The 15,307-nt window shown below is 43.5% G+C and overlaps 1 long non-coding RNA gene across 1 annotated transcript; it reads right to left on the minus strand.

The window, feature by feature from the left end:
• Window positions 1-4,307: 4,307 nt before the first annotated feature.
• On the minus strand, window positions 4,308-7,711 carry LOC311520376. Its single transcript, XR_014711570.1, has 3 exons — window positions 7,580-7,711; window positions 6,219-6,303; window positions 4,308-4,721 (listed from the first exon to the last, which is right to left on the minus strand). It is a non-coding gene; the product is annotated as an uncharacterized lncRNA (long non-coding RNA).
• Between the last annotated feature and the right edge of the window lie 7,596 nt (window positions 7,712-15,307).

Consider the following 15,307-nt stretch of genomic DNA (forward strand, 5'->3'; position numbering starts at 1 on the left):
GGGCCCCACACTACAAGAAGGATGTGGATAAATTGGAGAGTCCAGCGAAGGGCAACAAAAATGATTAGGGGTCTGGAACACATGACTTATGAGGAGAGGCTGAGGGAGCTGGGATTGTTTAGTCTGCAGAAGAGAAGAATGAGGGGGGATTTGATAGCTGCTTTCAACTACCTGAAAGGGGGTTCCAAAGAGTATGGCTCTAGACTGTTCTCAATGGTAGCAGATGACAGAACGAGGAGTAATGGTCTCAAGTTGCAGTGGGGGAGGTTTAGATTGGATATTAGGAAAAACTTTTTCACTATGAGGGTGGTGAAACACTGAAATGCATTACCTAGGGAGGTTATAGAATCTCCTTCCTTAGAGGTTTTTAAGGTCAGGCTTGACAAAGCCCTGGCTGGGATGATTTAACTGGGAATTGGTCCTGCTTCGAGCAGGGGGTTGGACTAGATGACCTTCTGGGGTCCCTTCCAACCCTGATATTCTATGATTCTATAATTCTATGTGTTACTGAAACATGTCATGAGGTTGAAAACACCCATAAGCAGCCTTTCAGGTCAGACAGTGAAAAGGCCAAACAATGTTAATGGCTTATTGAGGAAATGCACACAAGCACAAGGATTAACCCAGGAACTGTGTACAATAGAAACCTCTCAGAAGTAGCACTACACAATGGGAACTGTTTGACCCAGGTAACAGCAAAAGAGCTTTCCAGCAAGTGGGGAGATTTTATAAAAGGGGGGAAATGACATTATAGGGGGACCTCACTATCCCTACAACAGCACACCAGGAAACACCTGAGGAACAAAGACTAAACTGTGGGAAGTGATGGTCCCAGGCTAGAAGGATTTTTAGCCAGTGTATGAAAACCTGAGAAAGCCAAGGCAACTTGTGCCTTAAGAATCTGCCAGCCTGTTTATCACTCAGGGTGAGAATTTGCTAATTTATATCCTACCTGTCTAGTGTGTTAAGTTTAGTTTGCATTTTTTGTTTATTTACTAAGGTAATCTGCTTTGATCTGTTTGCTATTGCTTATAATCACTTTAGATCTATCTTTTGTAGTTAATAAATTTGTTTTGTTTTGTCTCTAAAACCAGTGCGTAACTCATACTTGGGCAGAAAGCTGTTGCATATCTCTCTCCACATTGAGGGAAAGGGTGAATTTTATGAGCGTACGCTGTATAGTTCTCTGTGCAGCACAAGACAAGACAATTTTATACTTTATACTGGTTTATACTCCAGAGGGGGTATGCACTTGTGTGCCGGGCAATTCTTTAGCTGAGCTCTCCCATGCAGAGCTGATCTCAGCATGTGTGTGAATATAGCTGCAGCTAGGTGTGTCCCTACATGTGTGTGTGCTGGAAGGGAGCTTGAGAGCCTGTCACAGCAGCACAGAGTAAGGGGAATCCATGCTAGTGGCACAGGCAGGCTCATTGGTATCCCAGTTCCAAGTGGCACCCCAGGGGGAACCCGTCACATGGATAAATGTAAATGCATCCATCTAGGAACAAAGAATGTAAGCTATAATTACAGGATGGATGACTTTATCCTGGGAAGCAGTGACTCAGAAAAAAAATTGGGGATCATGGTAGATAATCAGCTGAACATGAGAACCCAGTGCGATGCTGAGGCCAAAAGGGCTAATGGAAGCCTTCGATGCATAAACAGGAATTTTGAGTAGGAACAGAGAGGTTGTTTTACCTCTGCATTTGGTATTGGTACAACCACTGCTACTGTGTCCAGTTCTGGTGCCCACAATTCAAGAAGGATATTCATAAATTGGAGAGGGTTCATAGAAGAGCCATGAGAATGATTAAAGGGTTAGACAACATGCCTTATAGTGATAGACTCAAGGAGTTCAATTTATTTAGTTTAACAAAGAGAGAGTTAAGGGGTGACTTGATTACCGTCTATAAGTACCTATGTGGGGAACAAATATTTGATAATGGGCTCTTCAGTCTAGCTGAGAAAGGTATTGTATGATCTGATAGCTGGAAGTTGAAGCTGCACAAATTCAGACTGGAAATAAGGCGTAAATATTTAACAATGAGGGTAATTAACCATTGGAGCAATGTGCCAAGGGTCATGGTGGATTCTCCATCACTGGCAATTTTTAAATTAAGATTGGATGTTCTTCTAAAAGATACACTGCAGAACTTTTTAGGGGGACGTTCTATAGCCTGTGTTACACAGGAGGTCAGGCTAGATGATCATAATGATACCTTCTGGTTTTGGAATCAAAAGTCTATGGAACAACAGTTTTGTTTTTGGTTGGAATGCAGTACTAACAACATACTGCTCCCTAATAATCCTGGTTAGAGTATTTTAGTAAGTCTCTGAGTGCCTGATTCCTGTATGGTTTCTCATTCCATGGTATTCCATTGTGAGCAGTCAAGCTTTTGGTGAACTAGGATTACACATTCCTTATGAAAATCTCTTATAAAATGTATTAAGAATTTAGACCAGTTTGGGGTTCTAGAGAAATTGCCCTAAAAGCTATAGAACTTAATAGAGTACTAAATCCCTACTTATACAGGTTCATTGTATAGGTCCATAGAAAAGTTATCCTCTATTGAAGTCTGTAAGGCTGTTCCATAGGGGTTTGCAAGGAGAGAAACCCCAATTTTATATTCCATGTTGCTTAATTAATTTTGTTCCAAGCAAAGCAAAAATGTATGCCTGGTTAGCTGCTTTTTCATACCAATTAGCCTATCACAGACTTGTCAGAGTAGACATGGCCTGTTAACAGAGCATCACATATTTGTAAAATAGCCATTTTTATTTTCAAAGCAGTAACTGAGCAATTCCAGATATCTTCACTATTGGAGGATTCCTGCAAAAAATGAATCAGATTTTGTATTTGTTACATCCATCATATGCTCCCTAGCTGCATTTTAGAGCTGGGAAATATGCCAGAGAGTGGACATCACTACCTAAAAAGACCTGCACTGTAAAGGCATAAGCATATATGTGATAATACAGGACAAAGGGTTTTATATAGGTTTTTTGGCAGTGGGCTGTACAAATAATAAATAATGATGTACATTATTGTTGGCAACGTAATACTAGCATTTCCATGTTGTTTACTTTCTGCTAAATGCCAGGTATTAAACACCAATAGAATTTATTAATGATTTTAACTGGAATAAAAAATAAATCATGAAATCAGGCACCTGATTTTAGTTATGCACGATGCTTTAAAGACATATAATGAAATGTGTGGGGTTTTTTAATTAAATGAAAAGATGAATCATAATTTGAACTGAACAGCTGTTCAGTGAGGCAAACAAGTATATCAATAAACTGTATTTTATAAGGGTTTTCTTACACAGAGGAAAGAGCAGAATATTATGAAATTGTGAAGGAGAAAAAACTGAGCTCTAACGTTAGAACCAGAATAAGGATGGGATTTTCAGAGGTGCCTAAGGGAGTTAGGCACCTAAATCACAGCAGGTGTTGGGCATCTAATTCCTATACACTTATTTGAAAATCGCAGCCTGGTAGCATAGTTTCAAAAAAGGAAGTTCTGGAATATATCTGCCAGCAGTTTTGCACTAGCAATGTGGGTGGTCTCCATGAAAAGACCTGGGAGACCAAGGTAAGTGATGCAATGAAAAGGCAAATATCAAAACACATGCTGAAAAACAAGAGGCAAAGACCTGGAGAAGTTGCAAAAGAACGTTCTCTTTTTAGAGCACCAACATTTGCTGGTCCCTTTGCTAGAATGCTGGCATCCTCTTCCCATCATACAGGCACTTCAGTGGCCTGGTTCATTTGTATGCTCAGGAAGTAGGACGTTACTCTGCTTGCTGATTGGAATTGGTTGATTTAGACCCGAAATTAGTCAGGTCCTCTGGGAAGGGAGTAGTAAGGGGCTGGCCACTTTGCAGTTGGCCACCTAAGGGCTGTTTTAGCCACACTGCCTGCCATATTTCTAGTGTTGATCTTTGGTTAATGAGGCATGTTGACCACATCTGTTCCTTCTCACCACCTCCTGGTCTGAGTCAGAACTTTTGCTGACCTCTTGTTCTTAGTGATGCATTTTCTAAAAATCTTTAAAAAACAAAACTGTTCTTATTTTCGTTTCTGGTTAGGATTTTATTGTTGTTGGTTTTTTTTGTTGTACTTTGGTAATTCCTAGCAGTTTTTTTAAATTAAGGACTTGGAATCCCACAAAACAATCCCCCTACCCCACCACCACCTCAGCTCCCAGGTCTGCATACTGAATTATGCCAAAGACACCAGGATTCAAAGTCTATGCTTCCTGTCCTTGCTCGTTTTCCATTAGCGACAGACACCAACATTGTACTGTTTGTGGGGAGCCCACATCACTTCCAGGTGTAGTATCTGCCTCTCCTTCCCTGCCTGCACCCAGGAAGTCCAAGCTCTCTGCCTCAAAAAGAACCTCATGGAGGTCGCGATGGGGTAGAAGTCGGTTCCAGTCCGGAAAACCCCCCGCTCCTTACATCAGCCTGAGCGATCCAAGAGTGCTCCCCCTATTGTGGAGCCTCCATCCGGATCCTCTGGTACCAGTGCTATGGACCCCTTGTCTGGGACTAGCCATGCACCATGGAAGCATGTGCGTAAGCATGGCAGTAAGTCTTCCTCTAAATCCGAGAAGGATCCTGCACCGTCCATAACTTCTGGCCACTTGCTGGATCCATGTACCCCTCCTGCTTCAGCTCCGCTGGTGTCCTGTGAATTGTTGGTCTTGACTAAGGCAACTTATGGAAGAGACACGAAAGGGGGCACCAGTTAAAGGGGGGCACCTGACTTCGCCCCCAGCCCAGGGCCTCCACGCTCTGCCTTTTCCCTCCCCATCATTACCTGGGGGGGCTCTGTCCTCCTGCTGTGCTGGAAACCGCAGTGGTTAAAGAAGAAGAATGTAGGGTCACCTGGTGGCCCCATGTCGGCAGTGCCTCCAGCACCGTTGTGCCAGCCCCTGCCCTGCACCCAGCCCTTCCACGCAGCTGCATCTCCTGTCTGGGGTCTGTACAGCCCTGCCGGAGGACAGGGCTGGGGGCGGGGCTGGGGGCAGTACAGCCATGTTGGAGGAGTTGCTGGCATGGGGCGCTGGCTGCTGGGAGCAGGAACCCCATGTTCTGCTCCTTTCACCACTGTGGTTACTGGGAGAGCCTCGCAGTTCATTTCAGTAACTGAACTGCAGGCTCTCCTGGGAACTGCAGTGGTGAAAGAAGCAGAACATGGGGCTACCCAGCGGCCCCATGCCGGCAGCTCCTCTGGTGTGGCTGTACTGCCGGCAGCCCTGGCCTCCGGCAGGGCTGTGCAGACCCCAGACAGGAGACACAGCCACGTGTAAGGGCTGGGGGCGGTACAGCCATGCTGGAGGAGCTGTGGCCCCACATTCTTCTCCTTTCGCTGCTGTGAGTCCCTGCTGAATGTGCCACCCCACAGGCATCTGGGGAGGGGCATGTGACCCTTCTTGCCCCTCCCAGATGTCGCCTTTTGGTCCCATCAATAGACCGGATACCATTGACTCCAGGGAGACGCAGAAGTACTCCTAGCCCTCACGGACTGTTAGTCCCAGGAGGAGCAAGGTCTTCATGTGTCCCAGTGCATTCACCTCTGCGGAGGGCTCCATCTCCTGCATTACATCTACCTTGTGCTGGCCGTACCTTTCTAACACATCCCTTTCCAATGGCTCCATCGGCACTACCATTAACGCAAGACTCCGACTCCTCTGTCTTTGAGGATCCAGACATTCGGCACAGTACACCGCTTGTTCTGGAAACAGGATGACCAGAGGGTTCTGACGGCTCCACGGCAGTTTCCTCCATTGCCGTACTCAAGAAGCTGGTATCCAGCTGCTTGGGCACAACAACGGCAGGATCAACTGGGCTGGCCATATTGGAATTCATGACCACAATATTTGTCTTCAGAACAGTCTTGTTCAGCTCAGGAGCACTCCTGTTTCACTGCCCCACCTTTCATCCAGTAGATGTTTGGAAATGGGGTTAGACAATGCACTGATCAGCCCGGATATGTGAGGTGGCCATGTGGAGTTTGATACACACCTTTTCTTCTCATTATGTTCTAGTACATGATACTGTGAGGGACACTTCATCTGGTGCAGCAGTCCTTCATTCTATGAGTCCGCAATCTTCCTTACCCCCTCCTCCTATCTAGTTACTGCTTGTCAATCACCGTCAGTAGAATACAAATAGGGACCATCACTTGAAGAAGAAGAGGAGGTTACTTACCTGTAACTAGAGGTTCTTCAAGATGTATTGTTCTTATCTGGATTCCAGTCACACCCTCTTTCCTCTCTGCTGCAGCTCTGTTGGCCTGTGGTGAAGATGGAACTGGAGATGGGATCAGTCCACCCCATCCTTTATTGTCTTGGGCGAAACCACAAGGCAGTACAAAGAGCGCATGTGTGGACTGCTGAGCAATACTACTTTGAAAAGCTCCGGTTTCGGGCACGTGGCACACGCACATAACCCTCAGTGGAATGCAGAAAGGGACCACACATCTCAAAGAACCTACAGTTACAGGTGTAAGTAACCTTCTCCTGCCATTACAATCCATACATGACTGTAGTGCTGTATTCATGGTATTCCCTATACTTAACATGGACAGTACCTGGGGAATATTAGTAGCCTATAGGAAATCAAATGATGAAGGCAAATGATTAATAGAGGTGGTCAAAAAATGGAATTTCTGACCTACACAAAATTCTGAGAATTTTGTTTTGTCCTGAATTGGTACAAAAAGTTAGAATCTTGGAATTTTTCATGAAATTAAATATTCCAAAAATATTTTTGACCTTATAAAAGGTTGATAGTTTACCATTGAAAATTTTTACAAAATAGATATATTCTCACTAAATATTTTGAATCAGAATCTTCTGCTGGAAAACTGTTTCACTGGGAAATTTTCGATCTGCTTGATAGTTTACCATTGAAAATTTTTACAAAATAGATATATTCTCACTAAATATTTTGAATCAGAATCTTCAGCTGGAAAACTGTTTCACTGGGAAATTTTCGATCTGCTTCAGTGATTAATACTAATTAATATGCAAAAAGCAGCTTGGAAAGGACTGACAAGTTCAGGGACATAAAATTGTCTGCAATGCAAATTAACCTATTCTACTTGTGTTGAAAGTTTTGTATATGGAGATGGACAGGAAAAGTAGAATGTCTTTCTGGTTCCTGCTGCTAAGCATCTTGGGAATTAGTATCATTGTGTGAGGCTCATTAAGACTAATGAAGGCCTGTAACTGTTAAACCATTTCCTCTGCCTTCTGACAGACTCTTCCTCCCACTCCCCTTCTGCACAGATTCCTAGAAGATTCCTCCCTGGATAGATTCTTCCTCTTCTTGCCCCTGTATTCTTTGTGGCTGAGGCGTGGGAGAATACAAGTCTATATAACTAGTATGTGTGTATCTATGCACAATGGAAGCTGCCAAACATTAAATAACTGAGCAGCAAATTTACAGTATTAGGCTTTTACTGGAACCCTGGTAAATTTACTATGGGAGGTTAAGACCTCCATTGAATGTATGTGTGTAAATGTGTACATAATACTATACCACAGTAGGGTATTATTTACACTTACAGTATCCATGGTGATGGAGAGATGCCAGCAGCCTGCTGAGTCAGGTACAGACACGGGTACTCCTGTGAATGGCCCTCCACTGGTCTTGGCTGATCTGAGGTAGAGCCAGCAACACACCAGTGAATATGCTTGCCTTGCACTTCTGTACTACTGAGCAGAGCAAGGAAAGTTTTTGGTGGAGCCACGTGAAGTTAGGGGAAATTCTGTGTCTGGGGAAAGATTCCATGGCTATACAAGGCCCTTAGATATTGGTGGATATGAAGATCAACACATTATCTGGGCTTTTTCCAGTATGTTGGAAATTTTTGAGCTAAAGCATTAAAAAGTGGGAAAGAGGCCCCATTTAAAATATGTGATTTCTTGGAAAAGCAGCCGTAAATGTCATCAGCAGCCTGGCGGAAATGAAATATATCAACGGTCCCAAATCATGAGTACGGGGGAATCCCTCTTGTTACAGAAAACAGGTCTCTATTTCCTAATGACCAACATTTGAAAGTTTAAAGAACTGACAATAAAACACATGATTAAATGAGTGCCAGAAAGTGGCCTCGACCATAAAACTATACACTGAGTGGTCATTCTAGTTAATCCGTGGCAGTATTTATTGAGTTATAACATTGGAAGAGATGAGTAAACACGGTTAAGATCAAGTGGGCTCAGGGGATTAATTACCTTTGTTTTTAAGATAAGCTTTACCATATTTCCTCAAAAATCTTCACATGCTGTAATTTTAAACTATACTTTTGAGTTCAAAGTTAAACAATGTCTAAGGAAGATATGGAAGATTCAGCACTTGAGGTGGGTAAATAAAACCTATGTACCTATTTTTAATTAAAGTACTGCAGACATCACTCAGTTCTGCAATTCTGTACTCAACTGAATTGTTTTTTGTCCTTCAAATGGTTAAAGATGCTTAAATCCTAAATATTTTTATGGGCTGTGCATTATTACCTCTTCTCCTAATTATGAAGCCAAGGAAAATCTAAGAGGAGTTGTTTATACAAAATGTGACAACTGTGATTTCTCTTCCAATTAAATGAACAATGATGCAACAGAGTAGGTGTGAGGCTGTGATAACATCGTCTCCCTTCAGTTACTGTTCTAGAAAGAACGATCTGACACAAACAGTCATTTTATTCAATTGTGTTAGCTCACAGTACATAATAACATCCCAGTCAGTGATAAATACTAAACAAAGCCTATTACCGAAGTGCATGCAGAGACCTATTTGTACTTTGTCTAGTATGTATTACCAGTATCTCTGAAACCAGACTAAAGTATTCCCAAGAAATTCTTAATATAATAGATTCCAAGTTTCCTGAAATGAGTGTGTCTTTTCTTTATACAGACTTTCCTTTTTAAGTATTCAGTTCTGGGAATGGCCCAAATTTTGTTCTACCGATGGTCAGAATCGGGGGGTGTTTTCTGAATACATGGTAAAAATATATCTTTTATGTTTTGTTAAATTGTATTTGGTAGGTGAGAGATAACCATGGATAGGGAAACCCAACAAAAGCTAGGGGTACATGATATGAACACCTTTGTGATTATCAGAATTTGGACTCCTATATGCAACCAGAATGATCTAGCTATGGAGCAGTATCACTAAACAGAAATAAAGTACTTTTAGCCTTTTTTGACCCAAATGGTTAGCCAAAATTTGGGCTCCTGTGAAGTGTTTTGGTTAGGAGGAGAAATTGATGATGTAGCCAGATATCTGATGCAGTCCTATTTACAAAGAATGCACAAAGTCCTATTTCTTTGAAAGGAGTCAAACAACAGGAGATAGTTTCTTTGCTCAAAGTACAAAGTTTCTTTCTAGTCAGCACTTAACCCAAAAGCTCTCTCTCTCAGCTTTTTCTTTTGGCTATGCTATCCGTGCTTCTAGGGCTGGTGCTTCCTTATTACCTTCTCTTTCAGAGACAAACAGACCATCACAAAATAACCAGTGAAACACCTTCAATCACATTTACCTTTCCTTTGGACAGTGTGTACCTTTGTTTTGTGTTGAGACTACTATTGTTTCAGCTGTCTGGTTCCATAAAGGAGCTTCCCTAGTCCTCTGTCTTCATCACTCTCCAGCTCAGCACAGCACAACACAGCACAGGAGCTTTAAAATCTCACCTGTCCTTCAGGAAGGGAATCTCTCTCTTTTTTAGATTGTCAAATTTATCACATGGAATTTCACTCTGTAATTCTGTGGGGGGAGAGAAAACCTTTTGAAGTGATAAACACCCATTTTTTCATGATCTGTATGTATAAAAACATCCTCACTGCATTTTCCACTTTTATGCGTCCGATGAAGTGAGCTGTAGCTCACGAAAGCTTGTGCTCAAATAAATTGGTTAGTCTCTAAGGTGCCACAAGTACTCCTTTTCTTTTTACTTTTTTTAAAAGTACTGCTTATGTCAAAACAATATCTCCATAATCAAAATGCTATTAAAAATAGTTTCTCATTTTAATCAAGTGTCTTTCTTTAGTAATAGGAGGCTTGTTTGCCTCCCTGTGAGGCTTGATTTTAAACTTCCAGATGATGCCTATTTGAAATGTTTACTGCCTCCTAGCTGCCAGTGATTGATGGGGAAAGGGAAATGGCAGGAGGAGCAAAGAAAGATCAGGGGATTCATAGATGGAGGCAGAGAGGGAAGGAGAAGTAGGACCAGAACAAGAAAACAAAATGAAGGGGTTGAAGGCTGGTGTCCCCTCCGGAAAGACTAGGAAACATGAAAAAGATTAAATACATTTAATTAGAAAAAGAAACTGGGTGGAAACAGGAGAGAGAAGATAAGACCTAATATTTTAGTTTTCTGTGAATACTACCATTGAAGGCTATAGCCCTGATCCTGTTCTGGTTTACACTCATGATTCCACTGAAGTTGAGCTATTCTGGTGTAGTTGACAGGAGACTCAGACCCACTGGGACCATTTAAACAACTATAGGTTGCCAAGTTACTCACATTTGTATTAAAAAGAAAATGTTAACCATTCCAATGTACCATCTGAAAGGAGGCCTGGGGTTTCTGGGCAAGTTGGAGGAAGCCTATAGGATTAATAAACCTAAAGTATTATGAGCCAAATTATGTCATTTAGTGTCTGGCCTGTGTTGGGCATGATGCCAAACTGCTTCATCCCGGGGGAGTTCAGGGAGGGATCATGTCACAGGGGGTCATGATTCCTCCTCAAGCAACTCAGTGCACAGAATGATGGTGCAGCTTGCTCCTCTGTGTGCCATTGTCTCATCTCCTCGCTGCCCCCATCCCAAGCTACCTTTGAACCTGTGTGCAGCCCAAGCAGGGAGACTCATGCTTCTCCGTGGGCCTGTGTGTTGGCCAGTCACAGTCTGTGCTCTGTATTTTTTGCTTTCATCTCTTGTGTTTGCATGTGAGTGTCAATTATACTGTCATTTCTCTATAGTTAAGGTTGCAACTTCCTATTACAAAGCTGATTTTCACACATCCTTCTTAACAATTGTGGGCCAAATCGTGACCCACCTAATTAAGAGGGGGCAAGGCACCCTCTTAGGCCTTGTCTACACTATGGGGGGAGATCAATCTAAGTGTAAGCAGGGGAATAGTCCCGCTATTGTGGGGAACTTTCCTGGTTTCTGCACTACCCCGGTGAAGTGGGCTAGCGAAAGGATCTGAGTCCTCGCTCCCACTTCCTTTACCCAGAGGCCTCCCTGCTTTTGAGGACTCCCCTTCCACTCTCCTGTATGGCAGAGTCCTCGTAACCCCAACAAGGCTGGGCCCAGGATTCCTGGGGGGCTCGACCCACAACCCTGCTGTAGTCACCTAGGACAGGGGCTAGGGTGTCCCCACTGCGAGATACTTCTGCACTGGGCACTTCTCTGACCCACTGATTATTACATACAATTTAAAGCAAATGCAAGTTATTTAATCAACAATTTTAAAAAGAATAAGGAAAAATGGGAAAGGTTAAAGGAAACACATCACCCTGCTCTGTGGCAGGGAACATCACAAACAGTGTCTCTGGAATGTCAGGGCAGTTCACAGTCTGTTCCTTTAAGTCCCAGGCCTCTTTCTCAGGCTCTCGCTGTGCTGCAGGGACGGTGTGGGTTGGACACTCGCTCTGGTGGTGATCACACGCTCTCAGGCTCTAGGTGGCAGGGCCCTTCTTCCCACCGTTGCCCCCACTTGTCGGGGTTACCAATCCCCCTCCGAGTCTGGCCTATAGAGCCTCCTGGCTGAGGCATCTCCCTGTGCTGGGCCCACTGCCCAGGGTCCCCCTCGCTCTCCCCAGCTGCTCACCGCACCCAGCTCCGGATTGTTCCAGCTCCACTCTGTCTCAGCTCCAGCCCCACTCTGCCTCAGAATGGCTGCTGCTCTGCCTCCAGCTCCCTGGGCTGCTTCTCTGGCCCCTCTGGCTCTAGTTGCTACCGCTCTGCTCCCAGAACAGGTCTGCTCTGCAGGCTGCTTCTGTGATTCTGCTCCCAGCACTGACCTGCTTCGTGGGCTGCTTTTCTGGCCCCTCTGGCTCTGGTTGCTGCAGCCCTCCTCCCAGGGCAAATCTGCTCTCTCTGGGCTGTGTCTCTGGCTTTGGGGCTGCAGCTCTGCTCCCCAGCTCAGCTTGGGCCCCTGTTTTCTCCTTGGCTCGGCCCCACTCTCTCTGAGCAGGCAATTCCAGCTCACGCGGAGGACGGAACCCCCCTGGCCTCCTGAACCCCCCTGGCCTCCTGACTCCCTGATTAGCCTCCCTGCCCTATCATTCAGGCTGACCTGGAGCATTGGCCTCTCCCCATTGTTCTTGGGGACTGTCAGTCTCAGGGTCCTGATTTCCCACCAACCCTTCCCCCTTTTAGTACTGGGAGCTAGCAACTAAAACACCCCCACTGAGTGTTAGTAAGGGGGCAACAGTCCCCTTACATAAGTTACGCAACTTCAGCTACGTGAATAATGTAGCTGAAGTCGATGTACTTAGATCTACTTACTTCAGGGTCCACACTACGCAATGTTGATTGGAGACACTCTCCTGTCAACTCCCCTTGCACTTCTCATTCAGGTGGAGTCAGGAGTCAATAGGAGAGCTATCGGCGGTCAATTTAGTGGGTCTTCATTAGACCCGCTAAATCGACTGCTGATGCATCGATCGCCACGCGTCGAACCCCCGGGAAGTGTAGACAAGGCTTTAGTCTCCTGCAGTGGCTACCTGTATTACAGACAGTGGCATGAGAGGCAGGAAGGGAAGGAGAAGTAGGACCAGAACAAGGTTCCTAGGGCTGCTACTGTCCTTACAATGCACTGTCTAGCATGGTTGAGGTGGTGCACTGGGGGAAGTAATCTGTGCCAGATATAGGGCTGATGCAAATTTCTTACCTCAAGAACAAAGGAGGAACCAGTCATGGCCTGATCCTGGGGCAGTGCAACTATACACCTACACTGACTCAGGGCTTACGGCAATTTAATCCTATGTTAGTCAGGATATAATAAAAATGTTGGGTAAATTCATTACATGATATTGTAATTACAAGTGTTCCTAAATTACAATAGCTCCTTTGCAGATTTCAAAATCTGGTCTAGATTCAAAGTGGCAATGTTATAGAAGGGCACCTTTCTAACTATACAGAATTAATTTTCACAGTCATGGAATTTGGTACTGGAAGTTTTCAAAACCAAAGAGTTGAGATCAGTTATCTAATGTTAAAAGAGTTTCCACACTGAATTCCGGTAGGAAAGCTTTCCCTCCTAGCATGCTTGTAGCCCGATTCACCACTGCATTACTCCAGTTGTATTCTGGTGTAACACCACTGAAGTCAATGGGGTAAATATAGATATGAACAATGTTACTGAAATACATTGTTTGTTTAAAAATTGATTTATTGTCTTATAAATATACCTATGTATATTTTATTGTTATGACGTTGGCTAAGCACTGCAGCCTTTACTGTGGAAAGTCTTCAGCGGCAGTCCGTGGGAATTTTACTGGAGTGAGGAGTGCAGGACTGGGTCCTAATTTAACATTTCCTTCTACTGAAGCACAATTAAACTTTTCATTATGATGATACTTTTCCAAATTAAGCAGACTTCTCAATATGTATTAAGGAGCCATTTCAGTCTATCTCTTGATTTGGAACAAGACGTCTTTGTCCAGCTACATATGTCATTTGAAGATCTATTTACATAATATGTCAGTTCCATTTATTTTTTCATTCTGATATTTTCTTCTATATTTTTAGTTCTACATCAGTATCAATAATAGCTGGTTTCCCGGCCTCTATTATAGAGCTTTGCCTTGTTTGGGGTTGGGTTTTTTTTAATTTGTTTGTTTTTGTTTGGTTTGGTGAACAAATATGGAGGGACCAATGTTTAAAATCATCTGAGTTTATTTTATCATCTCTACAAGAGTGATCAGTGCTACTGAACAATTACGCTGTAGAATGCAGGTATGGTATACCATACCAAACTGCAGAAACAATTAATTTTTAGTGTAGATTTTATTCTAGATTTCCATTCAGGAGAGCAGAGTAGAAGGCTTCACATTGACCCTTTTGAATCTGAGCCTTTCTCTCTGTCTGTCATAGCCCAGTCTGTATAGCCTTGCCAATAGCACTCCTGTTTCCCAGAGGAGACTCTGCCATTGGCTGGCCATCCAGGGACTAAACCTCCAAAGCAGTTTCACCAAACACATCTTGGTTTTATTTATTTTTTCCTGCTTATAAAACTCCTGGGTAGCCTCTGGGCACATTTACAGTAAGTACAAGTCAGAAACCATGATGGAGATGGTCAGGCCTAGTGATCAAAGTCAGGGGTTGTCGAGGTTCCTTCTGCACTCTGAACTCTAGGGTACAGATGTGGGGACCTGCATGAAAGACCCCCTAAGCTTACTCTTACCAGCTTAGGTTAAAAACTTCCTCAAGGTACAAACTTTGCCTTGTCCTTGAACCCTATGCTGCCACCACCAAGCATGTTAAACAAAGAACAGGGAAAGAGCCCACTTGGAGACGTCTTCCCCTCAAAATATCCCCCCAAGCCCTACACCTGTTCCTGGGGAAGGCTTGATAAAAATCCTCACCAATTTGCATAGGTGAACACAGACCCAAACCCTTGGATCTTAAGAACAATGAAAAATCAATCAGGTTCTTAAAAGAAGAATTGTAATTGAAGAAAAGGTAAAAGAATCACCTCTGTAAAAATCAGGATGGTAAATACCTTACAGGGTAATCAGATTCAAACCACAGAGAATCCCTCTAGGCAAAATCTTAAGTTACAAAAAGACACAAAAACAGGAATATACATTCCATTCAGCACAGCTATTTTACCAGCCATTAAACAAAAGAAATCTAACGCATTTCTAGCTAGATTACTTGCTAACTTTTTACAGGAGTTCTGAGCTACATTCCTGTTTTGTTCCCAGCAAAAGCATCACACAGACAGACCCTTTATTCCACCCACCCCCCCCAGCTTTGAAAGTATCTTGTCTCCTCATTCGTCATTTTGGTCAGGTGCCAGCGAGGTTATCTTAGCTTCTTAACCCTTTACAGGTGAAAGGGTTTTGCCTCTGGCCAGGAGGGATTTTATAGTTGTGTATACAGAAAGGTGGTTACCCTTCCCTTTATATTTATGACACGCCACCCAAATCACAGATAGGGTGAAACACTGGTTGTGATTTCTTCCTGGAGCTCTAGGAGAAAACAGAGTTAATAAGACACATGCACCTCTAAATATACAACCAAATGTTTAAAGACTAACAATATTTTCCACATCTCAAGGA

The sequence above is a fragment of the Lepidochelys olivacea genome (assembly GCF_965140295.1).
Source record: "Lepidochelys olivacea isolate rLepOli2 genome assembly, chromosome: 5".
Lineage (NCBI taxonomy): Eukaryota > Metazoa > Chordata > Testudines > Cheloniidae > Lepidochelys > Lepidochelys olivacea.